Genomic DNA, 25831 nt, shown 5'->3' with positions numbered 1-25831 from the left:
TGTCCAATTCATTCTACTGTCTTTCCTACTCTCATCCCAACCCCTTCCTTTCATTCCCCTTTATCCAACCCAATGAACTTCTATTCTTACCCCTCTGTTGATAAGCACCTTCTTGTGTGTCAGAAAAAAACATTCAACCTTTGTTTTTGGGGGGATTGGTGCAATGACTATAGAAAGCAGTATGGAGATTCCTCAGGAAACTTGGAATAGAACCACCATTTGACCCAGCTATCCCATTCCTCAGTATATATCCATAGGTCTTAAAATAAGCATACTACAGTGACACAGTGACACATCAATGTTTACAGAAGTTTCATTCATAATAGCTAAGCTATGGAACAAACCTGGATGTCCTTCAACAGATGAATGGATTAAGAAAATGTGGTATATACATAATGGAATATTTCTCAGTCATCAAAAAGAATGAAATTATGGTATCTGCCAGTAAATGGATGGAACTGGAGGCTGCCACATCATTTTGTGGAACAATTTGAGAAGCATTGGTATAAGTTCTTTCTTAAAAGCCTGGTAAATTCAGCATCAAGTCCTGGGCTCTTTGTTATTGGAAGATTTTTTTTCTGCTTCAATTTAATTATTTGTTATTGACTTATTTAGATTTTTTATACCCTCTTGATTCAATTTTGTTAGATCATATGTCTCCAGAAATATATTTCTAGATTTTCTAACTCATTGGTAAAATACTCCCTAATGTATCTGTTGTAATATCTTATTTTTCGTGTTTGATTTTATTCATTTGGGTCTTTTCTCTCTTTGTCTTTCTAATATATGGACTATTTGGGAACAAATTTCCATGTGCTAATTAACAGAATGTGTTTTCTGATGCTTTTGGATGGACTATTCAAGAAACATTTGTTATGTACATCTGAACTAACGTATAATTTAGCTCTGATGTTCTTATATTGATTTTTTTTTGTCTGAATCATCTATCTGTTGGTAACTGTTGTATTAAAGTCACTGACTATTATTACATTGGGTACTATCTCTTCCTTTATGTCTACACAGCATTTGTTTTATAAAACTGGGTGGTCTGATGTTTGGGGTGTGTGTATGTAATTATTATATCTTCTTGATGTGTTATTCCTTTGATTAATACACAGTGAAATGCTTTGACTCTTCTGATTTTGTCTTAAAGTCTATTTTGTCAGATGCAAGTATAGTTACTGCTGCTTGCTTTCAGATTCCATCTGTTTGAAAGATCTTTTTTCCATCCTTTCCTTTTCAGTGTAACATGATTTTGAAGATTATATGAGTTTCTTTTTTGCAGAATATTGTTTGGTCTTTTTTTTTAACCCATTCAGCCACTCTGTGTCTTTTAATTGAAGAATTAAAATCTTCAGATTCATTACAGAATGGTATGCACTTAATTTTGTTGATTTTCTTCTGGTTGTTTTAGATATCTTACACACTTTTTCTCTCTTATTCATCTAAGAAGTTTAAAGTTTAGTTGCGTTGATAATGTTCAATACTTTCCTATTTCTCATTTGCATGTCTACTCTTCTAGTGAGATTTATTCTTCTACATGACTTCATGGTTTTGTTTATATTTCTTCCTCTTCTGAATATAAGATCCCCTTAAGCATCTTCTGTAATACTTCTCTATTGGTCATGAATTCCCTTTGTTTATGCTTATCTTGGAAGGTTTTTATTTCTTCTTTGATTCTGAAGGATAACCTTCTGTGTACAGTAATCTCAGTTGGCAGTTATTTTCTGTTAGGATTTGAAATACATTATTCTATGCTCCCCTGGAAACTTTAGAGTTTCTGCTGAAAATCTGCAGTTAGTTTAATGGGTTTGCCTTTAAATATGACTTGGCACTTCTTTCTATCTTGTAGCTTTTAATATTCTTCCTTTCTTCTGTACTTTTTGAAATTTAACTACAATGTGTTGTGGAGGGGGACTTTTCTATGTCTATTTGGCTTTGTAAAAACCTCCAGTGCTGAATGTCCATGTCTTTCCCAAGATTTGGGAAACTTTATGCTATTATTTTACCAAATAGTTTCTCTATATCCTTGGATGTAGCTTTTATCTCTCGGATATGCCAATTATGCAGGAATTTGATCTTCTAATGGTGTCCCAAGTTCTTGTGTGTTCTCTTCCTTCTTTTTTATATATATTTTTTTTCCTTTTTGGTATCTGAGTGTAATATTAGAGCTGCGTTGTCTTCAAGCTCCAAAATTCTTCTTCATCAAAACTGCTTTAAAGGTTTTTTGACTTTTTTGTTTTGTTTTCTTTTTATCTTACTTTTTGAGTCTTTAATTTCCAAGATTTGTTTGTTTTTCAAAATCTCTATCTCTTTATCAAATTGCTCCTTTATATATTCCGTCTTCCTTAGTCCATTCAACTATTTGTATTCTCTTGGATTCCATTGAGACCTCTTAAAGCTATTCTTTTAAATTTTTGTCCAACATTTCTTCCACATTGATATTTTTGTAATCTGTTACTATGAAGTTCTGAGCTTTAAGAGGTGACTTATCACCTTGATTTTCTTATTTCTTCTGTTTATATATTGAAATGTTTGCATCTGCCATGATGGATATTTCTTCCACATTTCTGTGGTTTCCTTACTTTCTTCTGCCAGTGTAATTTGGAGTATCTGTTTGTTGTTACAGTTGAGTTTATTTCCAATGAAACTCCATAATTGTAATTTCCCTGAAACTTCTTTGGTTGTAAGTCATGGGTTTGGTCACAGAGAATACCATCAGACAGAGAAACTCACTTTCTGCAAGTCTTAGAAGAGTAAAGAAACTCTAGTACTTCAGCACCAGATACGGTGCAGACAGCAAAGCATTTGGGGTGCACCTTCTCTGGTTACTTCTATCATGGAAATGGTAGTCACTATCTGGAGCACAGGCACTGATAATACATCTGTTACTTAAAAGCAAATCTGATGCTGTGTGTTCCAGTTATAGTGAAAGGGTTGAAGCCCTTAAAGATCTGGGTGCATCACAAGGCTGGGCAGGGAATGTAGTCACAGCTCCTCACACCTGCCCCCACGCATGGTGCTTCTCTTCAGCTTTAGCCCTATGCAATCAGATCAAGTGCAGTTGTGATGCAGAGGACCTGCACAGATGAATTGTCACCAACTTGTGTTTATTATCTCTGCAGCTACCATAAGAGTATCTGCCCAAGATCTGGACCCCAGCATTATACTAGTTGTATCAGGGGATCGTTCAAAAGCTGGAAACTTATGTTCCCCCTTTTCTTATGGTAGAAATGTCCACCAGGGTTCTAACTGGACTGGGTTGTGGCCACAATTGGACTTCTTTCCTCTCAGCTGAGGCTGGACTGTCGCTCAGAGATTGAGTGCCTGCCTTATGTACACAAGGTTCTAGGCTACATTCAAACACTAGAAGAAAAGGACATAGCTTATTAATAAAAATAGATAAATAAAAATGAGGGAAACAAAGAGATTAAAATATAAATAAAAAGTAGTAGAGAAAAATAAGAAGAGAAATCAAATTAAAAATAAAATAAGAAATAAAAAAGAAAAAATGAAAGAAAGGTGGGTGATAAGTCAAAATTACTTCCAGCTGAGGTATTTGGAAACAAGGGGAAAAAAAGAGCTATGCTGATTTAACCTTTTTCTCTGGGTCTCCTAAGGTTGAAATCTGCCAAAGATAGTGGGTCATGGCTGTAACTTATTGAAATTCTTTTCAGCTGTCACCAAACTATCTGGGACAGAACAGGCTACCCCAGGTGGAAGGTTGGCTGCTCCAGGGGTGTGTGCTCTCTGGAGATTTTCATTCTGTGCGACTCAGGGCATGACAGATGCTAGGGCTGCACTAGGTGAGACCTTCTCACCTAATGAGTTTGGGCAGAGTGCAACCCATTCCAGGCATATTATATTCTCCCCAGAGGTTTTAGTCTGCATGCTCAGAATTTAGTAAATTCCAAAGCCTCCAGCAGAGAGGGAAGCAATTTGAGCATCTTGTTCTATGCTGCCTGGGGGAGGGGTCACAGGAACCAAGTAACCTGCTGCCCTCCAGCTTGGTGGTTTAGGCTTGGCCTCCACAAAAGCCACATATGGCTCGTGTTGTTACCAGTTTCAGGGTTCTCTGAAACTGGATTACAGAGGACAGTGCTCTGTCCTCCCATCCGCATCACAGCCCTTGCTTCCCACAGCATGAAGCTCTCAGAGGGTTTGTGTCAGAGATTCTTCCTTTAAAGAATGCCCTATGTGGCTACTGCCTTCCAAGTCAATGCAGCAAGCCATCCACAGGGACCCTGCGATGCAATTATGCTGGATATTCTGACCCCAGAGCAGGATAGTCTTAGACAACAAGACCCTTGTCAAGATAGCTCTGGGCTGGCACACTCAGAGTTTTCTGAGAGAAAAAGTGAAATTTCTCCACTATAGCTGGCTTGTTGTGCAGAGGCCAGGTCACTGACTTATTTAAGCTGTTTGTCTGCAGGGTCCACCTGTGTGCCATGTTCTTTCACCTTTGCCTCCTTAGAGAGAAGCTCCCTCTTTTGCTACCTGAGGTGCTGAGCCCGAGGTGGCAGGCTCTTCCACTTCCTTTGCTTAGTATTCTCCCTGGACTCTGGAGCTCAACAAGTTTTATTTTTCTTTGCTGATGATTTCCAGTGGCCACCCACAGCCCCTCACTTCTTCAAGCAGCTACATACATGTTGCTTTGTGTTTATCCCATGGCAGAGCAGACTAGTGCCAAGTACCTCTTCTATGCTATCTTCCTGCTTGCTCTATATTAAGTGGTTTTGAAAAATGTGACATAGTGTCATAGGTAAAGAGGAAATGTTTGATAAGCATTGGTTTCCTTTTTTGTATTAGTGTGTTAGTAAAAAATCTGATTAGCTTGTGTTTCTAAGGTCAATATTTCACCCAATAGATTATTTTTTCTTCCCATAACCCTTACACAGATTGCTTTCCTGAAAGATAAAAACTCTTTTTTTCCCAAAACTGTGCCTAATGACCATAATTATTTCTTGTGACATCTTCTCTGAAAAACAATTCTGGTTGTAGGCCTAATCTCCTCCAGCCTGTCAAGAAGACTATTTTCTCTAGGATTGAAGCATTTCTCAAAATACAGGCCTGTCAACACTAGCACTTGGAGAGTCCCAAAAAAGCTGGCATGGCTGGTCACCATAAAACTTGCCTCAGTCAGCCATGCACAACATACCAACCCCAAGAATGTCACAAATGTTAGAAAAGCAAGCCTATTTAAGAGGAGTACAAACAAGCTTAAAGTGTGAGATTGATCTTCAATTCTGTAAAACAGTTATCAGAAGACAAAATAATAAACAATAACGTTGACCATGTTGATGAGAATGTTTACTGATCCTTTACATTAACATAGTTCCTGTGTTGAAGGTTTTATAGGTCTTATCCACTTAAACTCCACAGAAACCCTGTATAGTCAGTGTCATTATCATCATCATTTTCTGGATAAAGAAACTAGAATTCAAGCTGGTTATGGTACCGCCACAATGTCTCAGGATCTTCCTAGTGTCTTAATTCCTTTGTATTGCTTAAAAAAATTACAATAGACTAGATAGTTTATAAATAATGGAATTTTATAGTTCATAGTTCAGGAGATTGGGAAGTCCAAACTCAAGGTATAAGCAGATTGAGTGTCTGCTTCATAGATGATGCCATCTGTGTGTTCTCACATGGCAGAAGGCATTGCACATGCTCCCTCAGGTCTCATTTAATAGGCACAAATTCTGCTCACAAAGGCGGGGTCTTCAGGACCTAATCACTCTCTCAAGACACAGCCTCCTAATAATATTGCATTGGATATTAAGTTTCCACATATACAATTTAGAAAACACAAGTAAGTCTGAACATAGCACATAGCCAGAACATATTTTGGTTCATACGTAAATCCAAGCAATTGTCTTTTACACTGTTGGTATTAATTTCTACACCACACTGAATGATGCAGAAACATACAAAGGATGAGGAACAGTGTTCCAATTCTCTAATATGGGAAAGCTGTATCATAGAAAGAAAGAGAACTATACTGACACACATATTACTTTCTTACATAAATTATTTTATTTATTGCTTTATTTAATAATTCTTTAATTTTATTTTTGTTCTTTTTAGTTATAGGTGACAGTACAGTATTATGTGACTTATCATTACAAGCATGAAGTACACCTTATTTTAATTTAGGATCCCAGCCTTGTGGTTGTACATGATGTAGAGATTCACTGTGGGGTATTCATATACGTACAAAGAAAGTTATGTCAGAATCATTGCACCGTCTTTCCTATTTCCCCCCTTCCCTTCATTCCCCATGTGTAATCTACTGGACTTCTATTCTTCTACTGATTTCTTTATATGTTAGCATCCACATATAAGAGACCACATTTGACCTTTGGTTTTGGGGGGTTGGCTTATTTCACTTAGCTTAATACTCTTCAAAGCCATTCATTTCCCACCAAATGTCATAAAGTCATTATTTTTATGTGTATATGTATATATATATATATATATATATATCACATTTTCTTTATCCATTCATTTATTGTAGGGCACCTAAGCTTGTTCCACAGTTTTGACAAACGTAGAACATCACTTCTCTTAAGTAATTCATTTAAGAGAAACATTACTGAAGCATTGAATATGCATGATGGATAGAGAAATACTGAAGTAATATTAGTCCCTAGAACTTCTCAGGGAGTTAGTATGTCTCTCATGCTATACTTAGCCCTTTGGGAAATAGTACCTTGTGGAATTACCTCTTGTTTTGTACCTGGTGGGAAGGAACTGTAATTATTCCCATCATAGAAAAAGAGAATTGAAGATCAAATGTATCCATTAATATGAACCAGGATTTCACAGCTAGTGTGTGACAGATCACAATTCAAACTGCTATCTTTGTGTGTGTAGTTGATTAGGATTGAGCCTATATTCAAAACCACTATACTGTCTTGCCCTTCATGATGAGAAAATCACCAGAATATTCTGGTAAGGCTTAAGCAAAACATATATCAAATGCATATGGTAGATGTGTTGTATCAAATTTAGTTAATTCACCTTTTCCAGTTGCAGTAGGGATGTAAGACCTGCAGCAGGAGGTGGATAGTGAAGGAAATGTGGAATAGAACTTTCTGGCAAAGAAGACAGGTGGCATGGACACTTCTTCATCTTTGGGGAGGAGTGAGCCTTCATTCCCATGTAGAAAGACAGCAACCAATGCTGCAGAAATCACTCCTGTGATGAAATTGGAAATACGGTTAATCAAGACTTAATTGAACAGTTCCATCTCTGAGCAAGCAGCGGGGTGGGATATGTAGGTCGGGGAGGGGAAGGAAAAAAAACACATAAAGTCCCTCTCTTTAAGATAGTGAAATGTGTCTTCTTATCTATAATGCAGCACCATAATGTTCTTATATGAGTTGAAAATGCCAGGCAATCAAAGGCCATATGTCTTCAGCTTAGATCCACAGAATGTCCATGTATTTTTAATCAAGGCTGCATTTCTGAGGCATGTTTGTGTTTTCTTGGCATAAAAGATATTCCCTCTGATTAGCTCTGGACTGGGTTCCAAGAGGTTGTTACCTTCAGGTACACCAGCAGAAAGGAAGTTCGCAGATCCCCCACAATGCATTACTGTAGGGCTAATGCAGGCTGCACTTGAGGACAGTTAACATGAGCATCCGTTAAGGCTGAGGATATGGGCACAGGACTCACTGCAGCCTTCACTTCATAGATCTCTCTGCTTCTATGCTCTCCCATTCCCTAAAATTCATTCTCCATGTAGCACACAAATTGATCTGTTAAAAATGTAAATCCAATGTCTTTATGCTCCCACTCAAAACCCTCTATGAAAAGTTGAACACATTTAAAATAAGCACCAGACCCTGTGATATGGTCCACACAGCTCTGAGTGGTTTATTTTACTATCTCTCTTTCACATTCTACTTCACTTCTCCACACTCATGATGCTTCAGCCAAATTGCCTTTCTTTCTGTTTCCAACCACTGATTATTCACTCTTCCAGGCAGTCTCTTAAAAGTATTGAGCCCTGTGTGTGTGCTAGGAACCCTCCTAGGTGTTGGGGAAATGCCAGTGAAGAAGAGTGCCCTCCTAGACCCTCCTAGACCCTCTATCCCAATGGAGAGACATGGATAAGCAATACACAAGATGAAAATATGAAGGGTATAACATACTAGAACCTGACAATTCCTTTACAAAATAGAAAGGAGGGAAGCAGAGAGCATAATGGAGTCAGGATTAAGTAGCAGAGAGAACCAGATTGTTCAATTAAACAGTGTAGTCAGGACGTCTCACTTTAAAGCACCTGCCCTCACGGATCTCCCTGCAAGAACACCTCTCTCCGTGGTATTTGTTTTAATTTAATATTCGTGTGAGTTTCTCAGAACTCAGATCTCAGTTCAGATGTCCTTTCTCTGGGGGAACTCCTCTGTTCTCCAATGTGAAATAGTTACTTCCCATCATTCTCTACCTTACCATCCTGTGGGATAGTGCTTAGACCTATCTGAGATTGTTCTACATTCATTGATTTACTTTTTTGTTGTTGTTGTTGACAATACTCATGGACCATAAGCTCCCTAAGAACAATATCTTTATTGACTCTTCATTATTTCTTCTATGTCTATATTATTAGTATCTATCATATAGTAGCTACTCAGTAAATGCATGTTTGAATAAAAGAAAGATTGAAGATATGAGAGTATTGGAGCAAGAATGGTACATAATATTTGGCAGTAAGAAAATTATAATTATAAAGAGACATTATTTATTTCTCTTATTATGGTATTGTGGTATTTGTTTTAAGCACCTCAATCCAAGAAATACAGAACAGATCAAGAAAATAAAATAATCCTCTAAAAAACCAAATCACACGAACACTCTACTTCCTTTATACAGTCAGGACTGTCTATCCCTGTTTTCATTGCCTTCACTCTGGTCCATGTACCACCATCTTTTGTCTCACCACTTCCAATCTTGCTGGCATTCAAAACATTTTCCAAGTCTAGCAAGAGTGAGCTTTTAAAAATGCATGCTTTTAAAATGGTTTCATATCTACCATATTATCCAAAATCATAAAATGATTTCCCGAAACTTTAAGAGCTGGACTCTGGATGCTTCCCCAATTTCATCTTGCAGTGCTTCTCCCCAGCTCCATGATCTATCCAGGCTGAATTCTTCTTGGTTTCCTGAGTGCTCAAAGCTACCCTCTTCCCTTATGCCACTAGGAGATGATTTCTATGTTTGAAAGTGCCTTCTTTACTCTCTCTGTGGCTGGCTAACTCATACCTATCTTTTAAGTCTCTTGTTAGACTTCATATCCTTTGGCACTGACTCTCTGATCCCTGAGCCTGGACTTAAGTAACTCCTCTCTGCAGTCTCATGCCATTCTGCCCTTGCCCTTCCCATTAATTCCCTGCACAGTGAACTGCTCACTTTCTTCTCTTTCTTTCTATAATTAATCAATAATAGGACAGAGACAATGTTTGTCTCCTTTTTCCTTAGAGTTCATGCATCATTTAAGTCCTGGCTTGAATATATTTGTAAGTGTTTGGAAGAAATGTGTAATTGATTGAAATACTCCAAGTTTATTTTCAGACAAAACGTTGGGTATTATTTCTCACGCCAAAGCTCTTGTGTGTCTTGGGATTTGGTGACAGCAGTACTGAAAACTGAGAAAAGATATGGTAGAAAGTTGAGGGCACATAGATCATTGCTTGATATTTGTGCCACAGAGCATAACCAGGTTCTTCTGTTCAACCCTTCGCAATAGCCTTTGGGGCCAAGGAACTCATGTCATGACAAGAATTCTGACTCACACTGGAAATACTGAGCGGGCGGGGGTGGGGGGGTTGCAAATAGGGAATTCTGGTGTCTTATTTATCACAGTTGAAAGAACTCTGAGATAAAGGGCCTTGTCTGTGTCTCAAGACAAACCAAAGTGGGTATAGAAATAAGAGAACCTGAGAACCGGAAGGGATTTCTGAGAGCATAATATCTAAGAGTCTCATTTCACTGATGAAGAAAGTTAGAAGTCTAATGGTTGTTTAGATAATATACTTCCTGTGTTCAAATTGAATTCTTGATGTTTCTTCACATTCAATAGTTTTCTTCATCCATTTCATTCAGCTTAACTTTTTTAACCATATGCTATGCATTGAGAATATACACTGCATGTGCGCGCGCACACACACACACACACACACACACTCCTCAGCCCACCTTTTGGAATTCTAGCTCCAAAAGTATAAGTGCTGTTTCATGGTTAATCTTTCAACACAATTGGATTCAGAAACCTGACCTTCTTTAAAATACTTTTACTAATTCACTTGCAGCAGAGCTTTGGAGAGCAACACATAATTTACTAAAAGTATCATAGGAAAAATAAACAGGGAGATTACATCACACATCTCTCAAGCAAACAATTTAGAAAGACTCTTATGTAAGGACATAAATTCACTGAAGTCTCTTCCCCCTCTTGTTGTGACTGAAGTTTCCTTTTTCTTCTTCATCATGGAAGGTAGGACCATTTTTTGATATAGTGCTCCTTTCTCTGGTATATTTCTCTAGGCATTTCAAATTCTGTTATTAGACACCTGAAAAAGTTTCTACTTCCAACAGTGCCTATCCAAAGTCATCACAGTTGTTCAGCTAAACAAAGGGTCCTCTAATTAATGGAACCCTATGCACATCTTTATGCTTGGCCAGAAAATCCCAAAGAGTGAAGTCATCATTAACCTAAGTTTTAAGCATCTGGATCAACATTTATAAGATGCCCTAAAACATAGAGTTTTTGTGTAGATCACATGGAATAAATGTGAAAAGAATCTGGCACATAACCCAGAACAAAGCAGCCTGGTAGAATCATGTGCACTGGCTTCTTTCTCCTTGATCTACTACCCAGAGTGAATCATAACTTCCCACTTCATTAGTGTTTAGGGGAACTTTCAGTCTCTTGAAGGCCATTTCTCTCCCCAAAATATGCTCAGAATAGTCCAGAAAAACATTTTAAACCAAAAAGCTCATGTTTTTGTCATGCTTTTTCATGATTGAGATCTGATTATCCTAATGAAAATCCAGAAAATTGCATGTGTATTTTTCCAAAATTTTTAAACACTGAAATTCCTCTAACAAAAGCTGTGTTGTGTTCTAAAAGGCTGTGATAACATGCTTTTGTTCACAACCCAGTTTGACACTGAGTATGCTAACATTCCAATTGTTAGGGGTGGACAGAGGCATTTTGTGTGTGTGACACAAAACTTTGTCCATATGTAGAAATACCATAGTTTGAAAATCCCTAAGCAGTGAAGCTTCTCTATTTATAATCTAATTCATATTCATAGCAAATCTTGCAAACAATCATGTTCTTCACAACAGCTCTCTGGCCATGACTGAGCAGTGCCACCGACCAGACATTTGATGCCATCTAACCATCAGAGATATGTAACCTTTTCAGCCTTTTCCTCCAGCAATTCCAGAGAGGCAGGATCTCCTGGGCTTCCGTCCATGTAGCCAATGGCAAAAGCACTCATGTGAGTGGAAAAAATATATTCATTTACAACAGAGATGAAACAGCATGTATTAAAGAAAATCCCCAGACTCTAGGTCTTAATTCATGACTACTGAATTATTATTCAATCTCTAATATTCCAAAACTGTATAAGTAATATGTACTCTTAAAGAGCTGTAGAAATGAGTTACAATGGAATAAGTATTTATATCACCAATATTATATCAGTTAATCTGCACAGCAATTTCATAAGACTGATTATAAGTATGCTTATTTTACAAAAAGGAAAATCAAGGATCAGAAAGATTAGGATACTTGTCTAAGATTAGAAAATTCATGCTAAAATCATATTTCAAAAGCAGAAGTTATTTTTCTAGGGAGAAGGATTAAAACACAGTCATAAGCAATGTTGGAAAATGTTTTATGTACATTTTCCCCTCTAATGTTACAAAAATCTTGGTTTGTCTCCATTTCAGAGATGAGTACAATGAGGTTAGGGGAAATTTGGTACTTGTCCAGAGAGATCATGCTAGTGTTTCAAGAGAAAGGCATGTGAAGTACTCCTGATTTCTGGGAATCAACAGCGGTGTGGATTCAGGTTTAGAAAGATGCACAAAATCATCCAGGAAGTCGAAAACAGGGGGGAGTTGAAGAAAGGAAAGGATAACAAAAGAAAAATAGTTCTATTAGCAAGGACACTAATTCTGCTTCTATTTTAGATGGCAAATCTACATTTTCTGTTGAGTTATGTAAGAGAAAGCATTGTGTTTGTGTTCAAAGGGCAAGCTTGAGGAAAAGCTCAGGACACTGCCTGCATTCTAAGTGGCCCAAGTGGTGGAGGGAATGGGCCCTGATCCAAATTGATTAGTTCTGCTACCTTCTCATTATTGTTCCGCCTGAAGTTTGGCACGCAAGCAAGGTCATTCCATGCATGGGTCTGCGTGACTTAACTGATTCTGCTACAAACTTCCTCCCCTTCCACCCCCCTACCCCCACCACAGCATGCCACCTGCACTAGAGAAAATTAAAAATCAGCCCATACATTTTACATGAGTTCCCAGGACCAGTGAGAAATTAATATTATGTTGTCTTTTGATAAAGATACAGCTGTTTTTTAAGATGTTCATCCAATTCAGTAATAGAAAACCTTGTTTAAATTTCTCCGTGGAGCCTAGACCTCAAGAGAGGAAGAAGAAATGCATGCAGGCTCAGAAGAATATGTTTGAGCAAGTTTTCATCTTGCAATTCACCTTACAACAGAATTTCAGGGTTATGTATTAGGTTGCCGTTCTCCCCAAACTCTTAGGTGCCTTAATAATTTTCTATTTCCATGGTTTTTTTTTTTTTTCTTAGATGGTTTCCTTAGCCTGGAATTGTGTCTTCTCATATTCTCCTGTTCAAATCCTCCCAGTTGCTCACAGTTGACCTCAGGGGCTTCCTTTTCTGTGGAGTTACCTCATTCTCTCAAAGTAAAGCACCGTTGATCCCATCAGATCTTCAGTAATTCCTAGAAAAGTTATGAATTGTTCTGATTCTTAGTTTCCAGCCAATAATGCGAGAATAATCGCAGCTATAATTTAGTGTTGATTTTTAAAATAGGTATAAGAAACCTAAAATCTTGATAAACAATGTCTAATAAACAGTATCCATTTTATTATTCCTAGTAACAAATAAATAAATAAGTAAATACCCAAAGTTCTTTGTATGAAAGTCAAGCCTTCAGAATCAAGTGGTAGCCTCAATTTCCAGAGTTCCATCATGCCACTTTCTGTGGGATACGTCTATCCTTGCCCTTCCACAACTCTCTGTTCTACTAACAAAACCCCTCACTGCAGTGTGAACATTAGGCACACACCCTACTGAGGACCTCCAAGGCTCTATTACTTTTCTCTGTTTCCTACAGCGGTAACTGATGCTCAAATCACAGAGACAACAAGAGACACAATCAGAATTTAGATCCCCTGTCTCATAGCCATAAACAGTTCTGCCAGGCTTCTAAAAGCCATCGGGTAATTATTAAGAAGTTATATGATTAGTTATGAGTATAAGTTTTGAATTCAACAAAGAACTTTTACTATACCTGATGGTGACATCCCATACTTCCATGTGTCACGGACTTGGTCCACAGCTTATGCTGCTGTTAGTAGCTGGCAGAATCCTTAAGAGGTAGTACCCTTTGGAGGTAATGGAGGGCATACCCCAGAACATTGTCCTTTCCTTTCCTCTTTTTCTTTCTTTTTAAAGATTTGTTGTTGTTGTTGTTGTTTCTCGGACATGAGGTAAACATTTTTGCTTCACCATAAAAACCTACTATAATGACTTGCTCACCCAAAGCCAACTGATCATTGACTAAAACTGCCAAATCTGAGACAAATGAACTTTTTTCTCTATAAGTTGTAATCTTACGTGTTTGTTATAGTGACAGGAAGCTGATTAACTGATTATATATACTGGTTATATTACAATTAACTTATTGTTGATATAACCAATATATAATATATATAAATATATATAATTTGATTCCCCATAATACTTTAAGATTCATGTACATATGTGTGTACTATATACTATATAACATATTGTATAATTAGTATAAAATATATCTATATATGTATAATACATAAGTAAATATGATTTGAAGATACCTGTTTTGAGACTGACACAGATAGAAATAAACGAAGAGTAAGTTGGTTTGAAATCAAACACTGATTAATTACTTTAAAAGTTGCTGGACTATGTGTTTTAGTTTAGATATGCTAAAGCCTATTGCCATGCTCCCCACCATTTCAGACCTTGTGATAGGATCCAGAGGGCAAGGACCGCCTCAAGCACAGTAGAAGGTAACCTACATTTATTGCCTGCAGCATCACTGGATGGAGAGGGAGGGAAGAGAGTGAATTCCTGGTACTTACTAACTGGAAATGAACTATCTCTACCTAATTAAGAAACAGACCAGTGTCTGTCATCCAAAAGTCAATGACGTACTTATCCTGGTGAGAACCTTGGAACAGGGTTGTTGCAAGTTGCCAGTTCAGCTCCTGGAGGAGAGAACCCTCCCCATGGGAAACAAGAAGTTCAGAGATAAGGGCCATTTCTAAATTTAATACGATGCTTCATGCGTAACAAGTAATGCCTAAGTGCCATCTATTACCATGAAACAAAAACTTGCTATCGACAAGTTTTGACTGATCAACATTAAAATATTATGAATGATGCTTAATATATTGACGATACATGTCTATTTCTCTTTATATGCAGGCAGAAATAAACCCTTCAACAAAGACCACTGAATGAAGTGTTCTGTCGAGTGGTTTCTCCATCCTTGTGGAAAGTCTGACTCCAACAACTATTTTGCTGACCTGGCTTCAATACATTTGAATCCAACCAAATGCCTGGTTGGGCAGATGCATTCACAAGTCGCAGCCCACGTAACACTCAATCTGTTTAACCAAAATGTTGTTCTGGTTCATATCTGTGCTAATGCCGGAAATGGATTTGTGTCTTTCTGTCTCAGTGAAGCGTGAATGTAAAGGAACGTCAGGAAGGAAGCCAGATCTGGAAGGGACAAGGGGTGAAGTGGCAGCTGGGGGATGACAGAGGCGGGACTGTTGGAAAGACACAGAGGAAGATGACTCAGACGATGTCATCGGATATAAAGGAGCACACAGCAGCCCCTTCTTGAACTACCACAGCAGGTTTCCACTTCAGCACGATGTGAATTTAGCAGACTATTTTGATGACCCACTGAGATTGCTAGAGTGTTCTCTATAGGGGCGTGTATTTCCCCATGCCTGTATACATTTCCATCAAGGGAGAAATATTAGGGAGAAGAGGAAAAAGCTTCAATTTAAAAAGATCCGTACAGGGTGACATCAACAATGGATCCATCGTTGTTCTAAAGACCAGCAGCACACTGGTACCTGAGGAATGAACTTTCCCTCACAGATCATTTGGTCAAAGAGAAAAAGCAGAAATAAATGCATATGATTTGACACAGTGAGAGTCATGTACGTATAACACCACAGAAAGAGGACACTAAAGCAGTCAAAAGAGCTCAATCTAAGGCAGAACTGGGGATTCAGGATGGCAGAGTGAAGGTCTGAGATGAAATTTTTAAGAAGTGTTTTGGTCTTTCTGCCTCTGATTGGCCTCCTGAACTCCAGACAACAGTGTAAACGCATTCCTATTTTCTAATTCAACCTATACTTCTTGATCTTAATGATGATATGATGATCTGTTAGTTCTGTTAAACAAGAATATTATTTTAAACAAAAATTATTCTCCACTGTCTCTCAAAAGTACATATGGCAATATGACCTGCTTTGATAAATTAAATGTTTCTCTTTCAGAGCTAAAAGGTAATAGATAATGCCTGAGTTTCTTTATTCAGAGTCCTGCAGGTCATGGACATGTGTGTTATGACAGAGTTTCCACAGTGTAGGTCCTAATGTGGATACGGTTAAGAGAGTCTTGCACATCCACTTTGAACACACAGGTGAGCATAACCTGGGTCTTCACTGGTGAAAACCACTGAGGTGGGTGCACCCCACCTAATTAATGCTGCTCCTACTCTAGGGTCTGGGCATAGAGTGTGAATACACAGACAACTGACCTGTTCTAAGAGAGGAAGGGGTCCTGCTGGATATGTAATTGTTATATCTCTCCAAGTGGTCACTTCAGCTTGTCCAAAACTGCATACATCACACTTCCTCCTTCTCACAGCCCATCTCAAGCTGGTCACCATCTCCATCAAGAGTTGCTCAAGTGAGTGCTAGGAACAGTGGTGCACGCCTTGTCATCCCGGTGGCTTGGGAGGCTGAGGTGAGGCACTTAGCAACTCAGTGAGACCCTGTCTCTAAATAAGATAAAACATAGGGCTGGGGATGTGACTCAGTGATTGAGTGCGCCCCTGAGTTCAATTCCAAGTACCCCCCCCCAAAAAAAAAAATTGCTCAAGTAAAATCACACACACAGTTGGTATGTGTTTGACTTCAACAATCTTCCTCGATAAATCTGGTCTAGTCCCTTCTGCTGTATAAGCATCACTACATGCTGTCCACCATTTTCCATGTCTGCTTTCGCTATTCAATATCTGCACAACATCTTCTCACATTGGACACCTCTTTGCACACATTCCAAATTGACCTCCCTGCTGCCAGGCTGCTCCCCCTAGCCATCCTTCTCCAAATAGTGTGAGCCACTACCAAAATGGCAACATTGGTTTCACTTCTCTGCTCAAAAATCTCCTAACTTCTGTTTATCCTCAACACGTTTATAAGGCTCTCTACAAAGGTGTGTTCTCTCTCTCTCTCTCTCTCTCTCTCTCTCTCTCTCTCTCTTTCTGTAGTCTCTGACTCTTAGGTCTTCAAAAATTTAGTTCTCTAACAAAAAAAAAAAATCTGTTTCCTGTCTTCTTCTCTGCCTGATGAATTTCTGTGCATGATCTTCATTGAACATACTTCATCAGGGAAGATTTTTTTTTACTTCTTAGTTAAGGATTGGCTCCTCTGTGAAGGCTTCTTTCCAGGCTATAGTGTCACTTAAGGTCCAGTTTGTCCTTAAATCCAGATTCTCTGAGTTTAAACTTACCATTCACTAGTTATGTGACCTTGTCCAAATTAATTGATGTCTCTGTATCTCAGTTGTCCCATCTGTAAAACAGAAACAATGCCAACATCCAGCCCCTGGTTACATGTTAGGTGTGTGAGAATTCAATTAGGCAATTTACATAACAAGCTGATAGCTGGAGCTGACACTGAATGCATCCTAATATTATCTTCTTCTATCAGATTTCTCACAAGCTGGTATGAGGAAAAGAGACTGAAAAGTTCACATTCAAAACAGTGATTGGCTTTTATCTTTTAATAGAGACAGATATAGAATATTTAAAGAGAAAATAGAATAATATTTGAAAAACAAGAAATATATGATGGGAAAGAAGTAAAGTAAGAACTCTTTATAATATGTTCAGGTAGCTGAAATAACTCCATTTTAATTTTATATACTCAATCTTTATTCCCTCAAACTAAGCACTCATTTAAATCTAAAAATATTCATGGGATATTCAGTGTTAGATGCTGTGCTGGGGCTTGGAAATTTGAAGAGGCAGTTTATTGTGGAAGAATCTAGCCTAGTGGTCAGGAGCATCAAATTAGAGCTATAACGACCCCCAAGTGCTCTATCAAATACCAGCCTTCCTGTCCATAAAGATTCATAAATTATCTAAGCCTCAGTTTATTTTTAAAAAGATTAAATAAGATAATATGTGTCTTTGTGTGTGTATATGTACACACACACACACAAACACACACACATTAGAAACATTTGTGTATTTCCTTAAAAATGCTTAAAGTGTAATATGTGTCCATTCAATGCTAGCTATCATTATGACTACGGTTATTGTTGATATTATTTTATAAGAGTACTGAGTGACACCTTTCTTCAATTCCAACTTATTTGGAGTCTAACTATAGAAAGTAGGTATATAGGAACATAAAGCATATTCTATTTGCAGAGCCACTATATTAAAACTGTTAATAGTTAACAAAGCTTTTGGCTTTTCTCAGGTATTGCTCTAAGTGTTTTAAAGCACAATCGTATTTAATGCTTACATTAACCCTATAAGGCAGGTCACAGAAGGCTAAATGATGTTAATGAGGAAATACAGGAGCAGAGGTTAAGCAATGTGTTCAAGGTCACAGGGCTAGTGACCAACAGGTCTGCAATGTGAACTGAGTCTGATACAGCTGCTTACTCTAAATCATTAACTTACCTTATTCCCTTGATAAATACAGATGTGATAATTTTGAGAACTTAGGAGGATTATGTAGCATCTATACTGGGTTCTGACAGATGACCTGTTAACTATCTCCAGAAAAACTTCAACTTCAGCCATTTCAGACAGATGGTGATGAACAACTTTGACCAGAGTTGGGGGGTCTCTACCACAAATCTTTTCTAAATCATAGCCATTATTCCCAGAACATCCTCTAATATGTTATCTATTTAAGTTAGAATTTGGGCCTCATGAAATTGATATTACCACCAGCCAGTGTTGTCAAGGTGAATTTTAGCTTTGTACAAGCAAAAGAACCCCCCCAAATGGCAAATCATAGATACCTAGTGTCTACAGGTTCACAAATGGAGGTAATGGAATAATTTAAAGGAAGGATGCTACTAATTTTTCCTTCTATCTACTCATACAATTTCTCTCCTGGATCTTCAAAGTCAACAAACAAAAATAATGTTAATATAACTATTTTAAGCAATGATGATATTTAATGTAAGCATAGCAATTGACATAACTGGTATCCCATAAATATCTTCACTTGAAATTCTAAGAGGCTCATATCCTCTTAAAGATGGAAACATTGAGTCATGGGATGCTTTAATAAGTGTATTTAAGATCACATAACCACAATATTATTGCCATGGTCGTGACCCTCAAACATTACTCCTTGACAGCTATAGTTATTGTGCCTTGTAACAGGATACCATAATGTAGCAATCTTATTGGTCAAATCTCAGTGCTCTCTGATCCCAAGGTGAAGGACATGAATAGAGAGAAGACCTCCAGCTAATGACCAAGCCCCAATCTTACCTGAATAGGGAGAGAATGATGGTATTCCAACAAAGTGAAAATTTCTCAGTAGTCACTCTGTCTCCAAAGATGCATGGTCCTCTTCCTGAAGTTGGCAATAGGAAAACTTCTATTGGCATATCTCAACTTTCACAGCAGTTCATGCTCACTACTATGATCCCTAGTGTTAGGTTGCCCCAAAGGCAATTCAATGCTAGTTATCATTATGACTACTGTTATTGTTGATATTATTTTATAACAGTGCTGAGTGACACCTTTCTTCAATTCCAATTTATTTGGAGTCTAACTATAGAAAGTAGGTAAATAGGCACATAAAGCATATTCTATTTGCAGAGCCACTATATTAAAACAGTTAATAGTTAACAAAGCTTTTGGCATTTCCAAAAGAATGCCAAAAAGCATCGTAAGCATCTCCTAGCTTATGAAACTCACTCGGAGTGGTTGTTTCTTATCTGTTGCTAGCCATTGTTCACTTTCTACTTCACCGGAACAGTCACACACTGTTAATACTTCAGTCAACACTGACATTATCATAGCACTGCTACGGTTGAGATATGAGGTGTCCCCAAAAAACTCATACGTGAGACAAGCAAGAACATTTAGAGAGAAATAATTAGATTATGAGAGCTGTGACTTAATCAGTGGATTAATCCATTAATATGGGTTAACTGGATGGTAACTGAAGACATGTAGGTGTGGCTGGAGGAGATAGATCACTGGGGGGCATGTCTTTAGGATTTTTGTTTTGTCCCTGCTGAGCAGAGTTCTCTCTCTGTTTCCAGTTGCTATGGCCTGAGCTGCTTTTCTCCTCCAACCCCTTCCACAGTGATGTTCTGCCTCACTTCAGTCCCAGAGCTATGAAGTCAGCCAACCAGGGACTGAACTTCTGAAACTATCAGCTGAAATTAACTTTTCCTCCTCTATGTTATTCTTGTCTGGTATTTTGGTCACAACAATGAAAAAGCTGATTAAACCAAGCATTATTCTTTACATTTATGGGCAGGAAGACACTTACTTATTTAATGAATAGACAGGTGACCCTTTTGATGGAATGTCCTTTCCTGGCCTATTGAGCTAAAAGGGTGGAGGGGGATATTCCAGAATATTCTTCAGGTATCTATGGTGCTGTGATTCAGGAATGGCCATTTCTGGTTCTCCTGTGAGCTGCATCTTAGTATTATGTTCCCTCACTTACGTGATGTTGGACACGGACATAATACATGTTAATGGAATGTGAACAAAATGTTCTGAATTTTCCCTGGATGGAATCTTTGGTAAGAGGATGCATTCTTCATGATGATTTTTTCTTGATTCTGCAATGACTGTGGGAGCCTGTGTCCAGGTTGTGTTTCGCACCATCCAGTCCCTGAGTGACCACACTGCATTAGAGAAGCCCTGAGCAGCCTTGTTGGACTTTTGGTAAGTCGTTGAGATTTAAGGGCTATACTGTTACACCATTATTGTCATGTAATGTTATTTGGTACACGATGTAGATATTTTGGGCAATATTTAGTAAGGAAATTGTAAGAGAAAGACGAATCTGGAAAAGAACTTAAAGGAAATAGAAGTCAAGAAGTTCAGGAATTTGTAAGAATGAGGGAGGAAACTGCTTTTGAAACACAATCTATAAAAAGGTATCATTGAGAATGTCATTGAATTTAACAAAGGCCAAAGAAAACTCAAACTCACAGTGAGGACAAAATGAAAGGAATGGCCATCAAAACTACTGTTAAAGTCTTTGAGTCAATTAAGGTGTTTCAGAGAAAAGGTATAATTAAGAGCTTGGTATCCAATAAGTGCATTCAATTGCACAAAATGATTCAAGGAGAAAAAAAGACTAAAATCTTGGCTTCCCTATGGAAGGCTTATAAATTGAAGTTGCTATAATTAAATTTGCAGGAGATGAAGGGAAAGGCGGCAAGCAAAAAAAACAAAAAACGATGCAACAAATCTAAGAAATATATCTATAGAAGAGCAATGGGTATGCTGTTGACACAGAGTGACCATCGTCAAAGAGATGTGAAGTCCCCTAACATTTTAAATTAGTGACACTGCAAATAAACCACAAACAGCCTTTAACTACATTGAGACTTAAAATTACACTAATAATCTCAAACCCCTAAGCAGGAAAAAGGTTGAATGGGATGTATTCTATCATGTCAACTTTGGATGTGACCAAGAAGATTAATGGAACTGGACAAACCCCAAATTACAGGACCACACGGTCCAAAAAAAAAAAAAAAAGGATTGGAAGCCCCACCCAGGAAATGAATGGGACAGTAACAGGAACACTTCCAGTGGGGGGAGAGTGGGTAGAGAGAGACCTTGTACATTTTTCAGTGGGATTTCAGATTTCTATAGATAAAGGATTATCACTTCCATTTATGGTTGGGAGCATTGATTGAAGTAATCCAGTGCATGCTGCTCTGTTATGTATTGTCTCAAAAAAAAATTGTCTTTTTTAGTTTAGTTTTTTAGTTCAGATCTCTGAACAAAAAGAAACCACCTCTGGATTTGATGAAGAAGCAACAGAGAGCCCTGCAAGGATCTGAACTTCAAATGGTCACACAGGATGAGCTATCTCTTGAGTTCTTCAGCTAAGTCCACAAGCTGTTGCTCCTGGTGTGGAAATGATTTTTTTTTTTTACAAGCAGGAAAAAAAATAAAGAAAGAAATGTTTTTCACCAGAAAAAGCAAACTTCTGGAGTTATTAAGGCTGTAGAAAAATATCCCAGGACTGGTAATATACCTCAGTGGTAGAGGGAAAATATTGCAAGAAAGCAGACTGAAATAGGAGTGTCCAAGTTTGCAGGAGTTGCTGCATTTTTAGGGATTTATTTAACATTCTTTGGGCATAGTTCTAAAATATTCATGCACGTTAGACATAATTATGGCATTTTATTGTCCACTATGTGTCAGTGAAATGTCATTTTTCCACTGCAGCTTCTATCATTTCTGGGGCAATTGGGAAATGCAAACGATTAGAAACACAGAAGTCTTAAGTGGTAGAGAATTTGTTTTATGAGTTTTATAGTGAGACTTTTAAGTGTGAATGCCATACTCAGGGAATGACTGAGAACTAAATAGGCACATATCTCTATACAAAGCATAGAGTGGTCCCTTTACAGCCATCACATTTAAAGGAACATTGAACTAATGATTAGGAGAGATCACAAGATATCCTAGTAAAGAAGGAAGAGTGAATAAATTGTTATTTCCAATCTACAAGTGACTTGTTCTGTGCTGTTTCAGAGGACTCAATTAGTACCATGGAAGTCGTGAAGAGGCTGGTTTGTTTTGGAATTCATCTTTCATGGTGAATTGTTATCCTTGGTATTAGTGGTGTGTTAGCAGAGGGATGCTGAGAAATGGTGCTACATGCCGGGAAGCAGAGGAGACTAGAGACATTCCAGGGGATATCTGACATGGTGGAAATTGCTTGAGCTTTGGTGTCAACCAGGTTAGCATCCAAATCTTAACATTCTCAAACTGCTGACCAACTGACTGTTGGGTTTAGCTTAACATTTCTGAATTTCATCTTCCCTCGTTTGTAAATAGGAATAGCTGCTCAGGTTGTGAAGATTTCTTTCTTTTCCAAGGCTGAATAATAATACCCCATGTGTGTGTTTGATCTGTCTTGATTTATGCATAGATCCAGAGATAGAAGCTTAGGTTGTTTCTATATCTTATCTATTGTGACAATAAAACCCAGTATGTGGCAGGTTCAGGGACATCTTTTATATATTAATTTCATTTTCTTTGAATATAAACCCAATCCTGGGATTGCTGGATCATAAAACTGGGTCTTAAGTTTTTGAGGAACCTCCCTCCAAACTGTTTTCTGCAATGACTACACCAATGCTCATTCCCACCAACAATGCATAAACTTTCCCTTGCTCCATATCATTGCTAGTACCTGACAGTGTCTCGCTTTTTTTTTTTTTAATAACAGCCATCATCATAGATGTGGTAGATGTTTCATTGTGGTTTTAATTTGAATTGCTGATAGTAAGGGCAGTTCAGCACCCTTCCTTACACCTGTTGCCTTTTGTGTATCTCACTTGGTCTATTCAGGTCTTCTGCTTGTTTAAAATTCGGTTAAAAATTTAGGTTTTGGTATTGAATTTTATGAGTCCTTATGTATTTTGCATAGTGACCCTCATTGGATATATGGCCTGCAAATATTTTCTCCTATACCATAAGTTGTCTTGTCCTTTTCTTGATTATTTCCTTTGTGTGAAAAAAAAATAGTCTAATGCTGTCTCACTTATTCATTTTTGCTTGTGTTACCTATAATTCTGATGTGATACACAGGCAAACATTATCAATACCAATGTCATGGAGATTTTACCCTATCTTTTCTTGTAAGAATTTTGCAGTTTTTGGTCTTACATCCACATTCTTTTTTATTTTTATATTGATTTTTTTAGTTGTACACAATACCTTTATTTTGTTTATTTATTTTTATGTGGTGCTGAGAATAGAACCCAGGGCCTCGCATGTGCTAGGTGAGCGCTCTACCGCTGAGCCACAACCTCAGCCCCTTACATCACATTCTTAATGCATTCTGATTTGATCTTTGTATATGAGGTAAGGTAAGGATCCAATTTCTTACCTCTTCCCTGCCCCTTCCCTCCCTCCCTTTCTTCCTTTGCATGTGGACATTTATGTTTCAGAATGCTACTTATTAAAGGGACTATCCTTCCTCGCTTGTGTAATTTGCAACCTTTTTTGAAGACTACTTGATTGATCGTATATGACTGAGTTTATTTTTGTGTCTTTCATTCTGTTCCATAGCTATAAGTGTCTGTTTTTATGCTAAGACCAAAAATGATTGCAACTACTATAACTTTCTAATATAATTTGAAATCAGGAAGTGGGATAACTTTGGCTTTGTTTTCTTTCTAAAGATTCATTTACCTATTGGAATCTTTTAGGGTTTCATAGAATTTTAGGATTTCTTCTTCCCTGTCTCTGAAGAATTTCACTGAATTTTCTATAGGCTAAACTTGGAGGACATTTTATTAAGTGGAATAAGCAAGACACAGAAAAACAAATACCACATTATTTCACTCATAAATACGATTAAGAGTTCAAATTCATGGAAAGAGAAGAGGAAAGATAATCACCAAGGGTCAGAGCAGTGGGAGAAATGGGGAGCTTTTGCTGAACAAAGGGCACACACTTGCAGTTCTGAGACGAATGCTTTCTGGAGGCAAAATGTGCAGCATATTGGGTATAGGTAAAAATAATGTACTGGATACTTGAAATTTCCTGAGGGTGAATGGAAAATATCCATTCCATAAGGAAAAAGGAACTATGTGGGATGAGTGTTATGTCAATTAGCTTGATGGTAGTAATAACTTAGTATTACATATATTACATATATACAGACATATACATGTATGTATATACATACATGTATATAAACATATATACATATATCTGCCGCAGTCTGGCTGGGCACAAATAACCGGGAGGTCGAGCCACTTGTAGATTCAAGCAGGAACGAACTTTATTTTCGAACTCACGCAAACGCCACCCACGCGACCCTCCAGGAACTCTGCGTGAGCTCAACCAGAACTCCGAGAACTGTGTAGGAACTCCGCGAGAGCTCAACCCAATGGGAACTCAACCATCCTAATGGCTCGCTGCTGCCACCTCTCAACCACTCCCCCTGGCAAAAAGCCAGGCGCCATCCCGACTTGGCTGCGGCTCTCAACATATATCCATACATGTATATACATATATGTGCATACACATGTGTGTATATACATATATATGCATATATACATATATGTACGTATATGTATGTGTATATCAGGACAGTATATTTTAAACCTTAGCATGTATAATGTTAATTTATCAATTATATCCCAATAAAGTTAGAAAAAAATATAGTGAGCATATTAGCCTACTAAAACAAAGATTAAATGAGGTGACATATTTAAAATTTTTTACAAGTTTTTTTTTTAATAAAAGAAACTTTTTAATAAAAATTTCTGGGCAAACCAGCCTTATGTAAATATATTACTGTTCTGCAACCCAGTAGCTACTCTAAAGTCTTCCTCCATCTTTCCATATCACTGATTGTAGAGTGCCTTTAGGTTCTGAAAATGTCCACTATCATCTTCTCACATCTCGTAAAAGCACTCACAGGAGTGTTGTTTTTGTTGCTTTTCTGGTTTTGATATTTAAATCCCAACTTTGTTTTTCCAGCCCTCCCTGTGCTTATTTCTATAGGTAATGAATTTCCCTTTATGTCTTAGGGTTCTTTTATTTTACTCTTCTTTACAATTGCAGGGTTTTTTTTATGAGAACTTCAAAAGAAAAAGATGAAAACGCAGCATTCTTCTTGACCCCTTGTTCCAATTTAAATTAAAAAACCAAAACAGTGGCATTAAATCCAACAGGAGCTTTGGATTAGTCAGTCTGGTTTCTTTTTATTTGGTGGCAAGAGGGGCAGCTGTGTTTTTACAGCAGTGGCTTTATTTCCCTTTGTTGCAAAGAAATCCAGCTTCAGTCACAATGCTGCCCGTGGCTGCCAGATACAACCCGGGGAACTCACAGCTACTGCATGTAGTGATCAACCTTGATATTCCCTAGGTTAATTTATCTTCTCCATCCTTTTGTTTTTTCATTTTTTGTTTATCATTGTCTTGTTTATCATTGTCCTAAAAAGCCTAACCAGAATTTTGTATTACAACCAGAAAAAGAATAATGCAGAAGACTCATGCACA

This window comes from Marmota marmota, unplaced genomic scaffold (assembly GCF_001458135.2).
Source record: "Marmota marmota marmota unplaced genomic scaffold, marMar, whole genome shotgun sequence".
NCBI classification, from domain to species: Eukaryota; Metazoa; Chordata; class Mammalia; order Rodentia; family Sciuridae; genus Marmota; species Marmota marmota.
Note: the sequence above shows the minus strand (reverse complement) of the source record.